Raw genomic sequence first — 7,830 nt, 5'->3', positions numbered from 1 at the left:
GTTGTGCAGGCCTGGTCTTGTGGCATACTCGCGACATGTCTGAAAAGCATAAAATGCCATCTGCGGACAATGGCCCCAGTAGTCTGTAGACCGGAGCGACCATAAACATCTGCTTTACAAATGAAGTCCTTCCACTCTATGCCCAATATACAACGTTGGCATTTTATGTGGAAAGCCTCCAGCTTTGCCCACTCTGAGTGGTGCAGTCCCAATGTTTCGCAACCGTACAGCAGTACAGAGAGGATACAGCTCGATTAGATCCTGAACTTGGTTGTCGTGCCGAGATGATGTTGATTCCGTATTCATTGTAAACGACCCATAGCAGCGGCTGCAGTGCCACACTCAGGCACCTAAATAAATGGCCTGACCTTTCTCAAATGCTGAATACCAAGAACTTCTCACTCGAATCTGCCGAAGCCGTGGCTGTTCAGCTCCTCTGAAAATCAGTCCACTCGTCTAGATGCCTGAATATGAATGTTAGTGCCAGACTTTGGACAGTGACATAGGAAGACATTGGCCTGAGCCTATGCATGGACTCTCATCCTACAATCCAGCCCCTCAACAGATACATCCCAGCTTCTGACTGTGAACCATTCAGCTACAATGGGGAGGCCTAGATGCTGTAAGTGAATTAACATGTAATGATAGATAGACAGATAGATAGATAGTATAAGCTATTCTTTCTACCATCTGCCGTACAGATTTGCTCTGTAGAGCTTGCTGTCCCTGTTACTCATGGGTATTTATGTTGCAGAGCCCCACATGAGAGAGGGAAGGATTTCAGGCCCAAGGCCCAAGTGGGGCAGGAAGAAGCACACGCTCACCTCAGTTGCCTTCTTTGCTGAGGTAAGTTTTGTTGACTTGTTGAACTGAGATTGCAGAGCGTTGCTCAGTCCCATATTCTCACAACTGGCAGTGCCCCATATGTATGTCTGGGGCACCTTGCATCCTCATTTCTTGACCTGTAAGTGGGCTGGCCTGGGGTTTATGTAAAAGGCAGGGATTGTGTTGAAACCATAATCATCCAGATACTTCTGAGGAAATCCCTCTGGAACAGTGGAAATAGTGCAGCATTCGGCCATCAGTCCCTCGGTAATTTCCCAGATTGTGACTGCGTTTGATTTCCCGTGAGACGTCTTGAAAACTGCTCTCTTTGTTGAGAGGCTGAACCTCTGAAAGTTCGCCCTGGAGAATGTAAGCATTGACAGGAGAGCCGTTGTGTTGATTCCCTAGGGCGCACTGTCCAGCACGCCGGCAGACAGACCCAGATCAGAAGGCCTGGACTTGGTACGTGAACGTAAGTAATATCCTTAGGTTAGTGCAGTGAGGAAGCAGAGGTCCCAGGGTGTGGGTCAAGGAGCTGGCAATGGGGACGCAGAGGCCCTGTCATGGCACCAATGGGGTCTAATTTGTACTGTGTGCTTTGGTCATCCACTGTGTGATCATCCTCTTCTGTAATGGGCGCCATCGGCCTGTTGTAATGGCTCCAACACCACCCTCCTCCCAGCCTCAGGAGAGGGAGGTGTTCCCAAGGGAGAGGGGGCATGGCTGCGGCATCCCCGAGGCTTCTCTGCTTTATGCTGGGGGCTGGCCCAGTGGCCAGATGGCCTCCAAGTTGGTGGGGGTGGTGCACAAAAGCGGCTTTCAGGCACATTCCCACGCAGCTGCCAGGATCTGCACTGAGCCTAGGATCTGCAGAACCATATCACAGGCTGGGCCTCAAGGCTGGCAGGTTGGCAGATGCTGCACTGAGCAGCAGAGTTACTCTGTATCCTGAGTCAGGAAGCTTTTCTGCTGCTTCGCTGATCAGAGGAGCCTGGTAGTTAAATGAGGCAGGAAGATACACTTGGTTAATGCAAAGACACAGATGGAGCCCTGGAAGCCCGTATTTCCTGGTGGTTAGTCAAAGAAGATCAGGCCAGGGCAATATGACTTGACAGTCCTCAGCAAGGACTCATCAGAGAGACCCTCAGATGTAAAGAGGGAGGAGGTGGGGGATATTGGGTACAAACTCCCCAGATCCAGTTCCTTAGTCCGGGATCTGAGTGAGGGTGAGACCAGCCCGTCAGTCAAAGGAAATAGTGGACAGTGAGATGGTTATAGGCTAAGCCTAGAGACGCAGGAATGAGTCCAACCCCTCTTTGTTCATAGTGGCCTGATCCAAACAAAGCTCACGGAAGTCAGTCTCTCTGTTGTCTTTAATGGGCTTTGGCCCAGGCCCATGGAGAAGAGAATGTGTTCTTTGAGCCCTACAAAGGACAGAGCAGAGACCATTTCCGTCATTAATAGTGTGATGATTGAGCTGGAATAAAGCTAATCCAGGGTTCCCCTTTCTCTGCTGTTGCTAAACTTCTTTTTTCCTTGTTGATCCCCCAACACACGAACTGCTGGGCACCGCCAAATTCCACAAAGAGGAGAAAAGAGGGAGGAGCAGCATCCGCCTGCTAAAATTCATGGCTGAGGACGGACCAAATAACCTTTGACCCTGACTAGCTCATTATGCGTTCCACAGAGGACCCTTATTACATAACAGTACAGTGATTGGCCAGCCCCAGGCTGGCAGGATAAACCCAGAGCACAGCAACCTCTGTCCTCATGACTGAAATGGGCTAGTGCCACTAGACTGGGCCATGCCTCCTTCACCTCTATTACGCAGCAGTAAGGGTGTGAATCACAGCAAGGAGATCAAAGCTCTGTAGAGTTAGAGACAAGCTCTCTCCTCGCCACCTTTCATATGGCAATTCTCACCCCTCCCCCACCCCCACCCTCACCCCTACCCCCACCCTCCCACACACACACACACATTTACAGAGGAGACTGTAGACAAAATACAGCAAAGTGCAAAATAACTGGTCCCTGGACTGTGGGAGGAGAGTTATGGGCAGGGAGTGAGGGAGCTGACGGCAAGGAGAAGGCTCCGGGGGAGTGTGGTCACGGTGATCAGCGAGCCTATGGGAGTTATTCACATTCTCAGGAGGCCAGGACAATTGCTTAAAAGTAAGACAGGAAAGCTGGAGGCAAGACCACGCTAACCATGAAAGCAGGTTTGCCTGGCACGGGAACAGTCCAGCTCGCAGCGTAGTTCTCCTACAGTCGCTCTGGACTGACTCTGGCTCTTGTCCCCACTGAGTCTCCCACCCCAGCCACCATGCACACATGAGCCCAGGGCGATTCTGAGGAGATCCCTATTTTCTGAACAATGGCTTCAGGAAGGACCTGGCTGGCTGGGAAAGCGCAGAGCACTACAGAGCCGGCTGGGCCCTTCATGTTTTTCAGCCTGTCAGCATATTGGATTCAGACTAATTCTCAGGCTGAACTCTATTTAGAACAGGTACCTTTGTTCCTTCCTGTGCTAACGTCACTCCGCTTTGGGGGAGAATAAGGACAGAGGCCTATTAGAGATCTGTAGAAAGCCCATCTGGGAGACAGATTCTTTCACAGCTGCTTCTGTGAGATTCTGACAGCTTCCTCTGAACCATCGGGTGCTGGCTGCTGTCAGAGATGGGGTCCTAGACTGGATGGAACTCAAGTTTTGATTCAGTCTGCTAATGGCTATAGCTAGTCCTTCACTAGTCAGTACCAGGCTCCAAGAACCAGCTCCTCGGATGGTGCAAATTGGCTTAGCGCTATGGACGGCAATGGAGCTCTGCAAATTCCCACCAGCTGAGGATCTTTAGCCCTGCAGCATCAGTGACTCAGGACACTGGAGTGTGTTGGCTGAGGCTTTGAAATGATCATGGCAGTGAGAGATGGGCTCAGACTGGAAACCCCAAACCCAGCACTGGTGGACTTGGGGACGCTGAGATCTGGATCCGGAGCCAGAGCTGAATGATGTGGCTTGGGGCAGTCACTGATTACAATAACCCCTGGTGTGTAGCTAGGCTGTGTGCACTGCACACTGGGTTCCCAACTGCAGGATTTGACTAGTAGCCTTTTAAAAAAAAAAGTTTTGAGGTGCAGAAGGACAAGGAAAAATGTGACACCCTGTCCCAGACCCTGAGCTATTTCTGTAGTACAGGGGTCCCTTTACGAACACAGCAGCCATCTCCATACAGCAGCCAACAAAAAAAAAAGCTTCCATGATCCTTAAATCCTGACCCTGTCCCTCTTCCATCCTGCGCTGTCCTTTATTACACAAACGCCTTGTCTACATTTACGTCCGCACGTAGGGTGCGTGTAGCTACACATGAAAGGCTGTGGTAGGGAGGGCAGCCAGGCTCAGCCCGGTGCCATTCCGCACTGCCCCCCCCCCACCAGAGCCTTTCCCCACTGGAATCTTTCACTGCTGTGGGGAAAGGCTCTGGCAGCGGGGAAGGGGCAGGACTCTACCCTACTAAATATAGCAGCGTAGACACGAGAGGCCCTGCATGGGCATGTAGGGTGCGTAGCCATAGGGTTCAAGTGTCCCTTTACTTGCCTTAGCCAGGCCTCACCATCTACACTGCTGTTACACCCGTGCTAGCAGGGTCAAAATAGCCCCAAATGTAGACCTACCCAAAGCAACCACCTCTGTTCCTGGAGTCCTAATTGACTGCGCTTGAAGAGGCTTGGGGATTGCAAAGGAAGGCAGGGTCCAAGTTAACACCCTAGCCCAGCAGCAGCCCCTCTGGTGGGAATTCGTCCTGGGCTCACTGCAAGGAAACAGTTCCCCCTTAGTTAGGACTTTGTATTGTTCTTCCAAAAAAGTAAGGCAGAAACTAGTCATGTAAGCCACTCACCACAGGGTGGCGTTGATGCTCTGCCTCCCCTACGTTTTTCTCCTCTTAGGTCCCTTTGCAGCGAATCAGATTATGTCCGGTCTCTGTGCCCATTGATGCAGTCTGAGTAGCAGGAGCCCTTCAGCCCCACGGTGACATGGGCTGTTATGTGTTTGAATGATTAATCCTTCCTCTTCCTATTCCAGGCCAGAAGGGCTGAGGTGCTGTTTCCCGAGGAGCTGTTCCAGGACTAGCAAGGTAAGCACAGACACGGGCTGTGCACTACAGCTCTAGGTACACCCAGGAGCGCCACCAGCGTTTTTGCCGCCCTAGGTGGCGGAAGGTCCCGCCCCCGAAATGCCGCCCCCGACAGGCGGCAGAAGGTCCCGCCCCCAAAATACCAACGACAATGGGGGCAGCCGAAGATCCGCCGCCGCGGTCGCCGCCCCCCCAATGTTAGCGCCCAAGGCAACCGCCTAGGTTGCCTAATGGGTTGTGCCGGGCCTGGGTACACCCCTGTAACCCTAGAGGGGCAGGAAACGTGGTCCTTTCAGGTGGAGACGATGGTCGTTTTAATATGAGTGTCGGGTGTTTAGATGCAAGCTGGATGGCTAGAAACAGAGAGTTTGGAAGATCAATATATAGCTGAAGATCATTGCTTTTATTGTGTTTTTTTCCCCTCTCATAGGAGCCTTTCCAAGCGTCACAGAAGTACGGGCCAGAGTTAACACGGCATCGTGTTGTTTGTTGCATAATAAAGCTGCTGCTGATTTCCAAGTGTGTGCGGCCAACTTTCCTCACTGTGCACTAGGCCACATGTAGCCATGTGACTGAGATGTCGGCCTTCTCTTTTCTGGGCACTGCACCTTTAATAGTAGAGGAATCTTGCTGGCTGCAAGCATCCTGGCTAGGGTTGCCAGGTGTCCGGTTTTCGACCGGAACACCCGCTCGAAAAGGGACCCTGGCGGCTCCGGTCAGCACTGCTGACTGGGCTGTCAAAAGTCCGGTTGGCGTGGGGCTGGCAGGCTCCCTACCTGGCTCCGCGCGTCTCCCCGCAAGCAGCGACATGTCCCTCGGCTCCTAGATGGAGGGACGGCCGCAGCGCCATGCACAGCCCCCACCCCGAGCGCTGGCTCCGCATCTCCCATTGCCTGGGAGCCGCGGCCAATGGGAGCTGCAGGGGTGGCACCTGAGGGTGGAGACAGCGTGCAGAGCTGCCTGACTGCGCCTCCGCCTAGGAGCCAAGGGACATGTCGCCCTTTCCCTGGAACCAGCTGAGGTAAACACCACCCGGAGCCCGCACTCCAAAACCCCTCCTGCACCCCAACCCCCTGACCCAGCTCTGAGCCCCCTCCTGCACCCAAGCTTGGGGATTGGTCCTGCTTTGAGCAGGGGATTGGACTAGATGACCTCCTGAGGTCTCTTCCAACCCTGATATTCTATGACTCTATGATTCCCTCCCAGAGTCTGCACCACCCCAACACCCCAACACCCTACCCCAGCCCTGAGCCTCCCCTGCACCCCAAGCCCCTCATCCCCAGCCCCACCCCAGAGCCCGCACCCCTAGCCGGAGCCCTCACCTTCCCCCCCCTGCATTCCAACTGCCTGCCCCAGCACTGAACCCCTTCCCCCACCCGTCATCCCCGGCCCCACCCCAGAGCCCACACCCCCAGCTGGAGCCCTAACCTCCTCCCGCACCCCAACCCCCTGCCCCAGCCCTGAACCCCATCCCGCACCCAAACTCTTTCCTGAAACCCACGCCCCACCCCCCTGCCGCAACTTGGACCCCCTCCTGCACTCAAAACTCCTTGTCACCAGCCCGGAGACAACACCCCCAGCTGGAGCCCTCACCCTCACACCCCAACCTCCTGCCCCAGCCTGGATCCACCTCCCACACCCGGAACCCCTCATTTCTGGCCCCAGTCCAGAACCTGCACCCCCACCCCAAAGCCCATGTCCCCTCCCACACCCCAACCCCCTGCCTCAGCCCAGACCCCTCCCACACTCCGAACCTCTCATCCCTGGCCCCACCCCAGAGCCCACACCCCCAGCCGAAGCCCTCACCCCCTCCCACTCCCCAACCACCTGCCCCAGCCCGGTGAAAATGAAGGAGTGGAGTGAGGGTGGGGGAGAGCGAGCGACAGAGGGCGGGGGGAATGGAGTGAGCGGGGGTGGGGCCTCGGCGATGGGGTGGCAATGGAAGGGGCCTTGGAGAAGGGTTAGGGCAGGGGTGTTCGGTTTTGTGTGATTAGAAAGTCAGCAGCCCTAACGCTGACTTTCGGGGGCAGGGGGCAAAGCCGGGGGGCCTGCTGTAGTCTGATCAATGGCTGGAGTTCCAAGTGGTGCCTGTTGGCTCACAGTGGAGCAAGTTCAGCCTTTCCTTTCGAAAACTCAGCCGGGCATTTTGAAGGAGAATCTCAGCTTTCTTCTTCCTTTCTTTCAAGTGAGTCGCTCTAGATTTTATGGCTGTGGGTAAATACTTGAAAATGTGAACTCCAAAGGCTCAAAAACTAGAGAGCAAATCATTTATTGATTTATTAACCTCATGATTTGGGGGGACATGACATGATTTTTGAACATGGGGTGTTGGCCTTACTGCCTCTGCGTCTAACCTTTGGCAGGGGGAAAGGTACGTCCTCCTCGTGGGTTGCCAATTTAGGTTGGACGTATTCCTGAAGGTTTCATAACATGACATAATCCGTAATTAAAGATTAATCTTGAATTCATGGAGACACCAAGCCAATCCTGGAGGCTTGGCAACCCTACCTGCAGCACAAGCCGCCTTCTCTCAAGAAGAAACACTTACAAGTGACGTCCCCCAGCTCTGCCCACTCTCTGTTTTCTTGCTCCATTTTATCATTCTATCTTCATCACAAATCACCCTTTCCCCTGCCCTGTGGTCATTCTATCTGTTCCTCTTCCTTGCGTGTCTCTCTCCCTCCATCTTTGTTCCTCGTTCTCTGGTCCCACCTGTTTCCTCCCTCCCTTGTTCTCTACCTCTTCTGCTTTGCCCACCCTTGATTCATCTCCTACCTAGAAATTTAGCCAGGAGAGTGGGGGTAACCCCCCAATTCTGGCAAAAAGTGGTGTGGGATCTTCAGCAACGACCCCTGATTGGGATCTCAGTTTTACG

General features: G+C 53.8%; 1 long non-coding RNA gene across 1 annotated transcript; it reads left to right on the top strand.

Moving 5' to 3' along the window:
- On the top strand, positions 1-5,765 carry LOC135978621 (uncharacterized). Its single transcript, XR_010596004.1, has 3 exons — positions 1-622; positions 755-846; positions 1,234-5,765. It is a non-coding gene; the product is annotated as an uncharacterized LOC135978621 (long non-coding RNA).
- The last annotated feature ends 2,065 nt before the right edge of the window (positions 5,766-7,830 follow it).

This window comes from Chrysemys picta, unplaced genomic scaffold, assembly GCF_011386835.1.
Source record: "Chrysemys picta bellii isolate R12L10 unplaced genomic scaffold, ASM1138683v2 scaf344, whole genome shotgun sequence".
NCBI lineage: Eukaryota > Metazoa > Chordata > Testudines > Emydidae > Chrysemys > Chrysemys picta.
The sequence above is the reverse complement of the archived record's forward strand: the minus strand, read 5'-3'. Positions and strand labels throughout refer to the sequence as shown.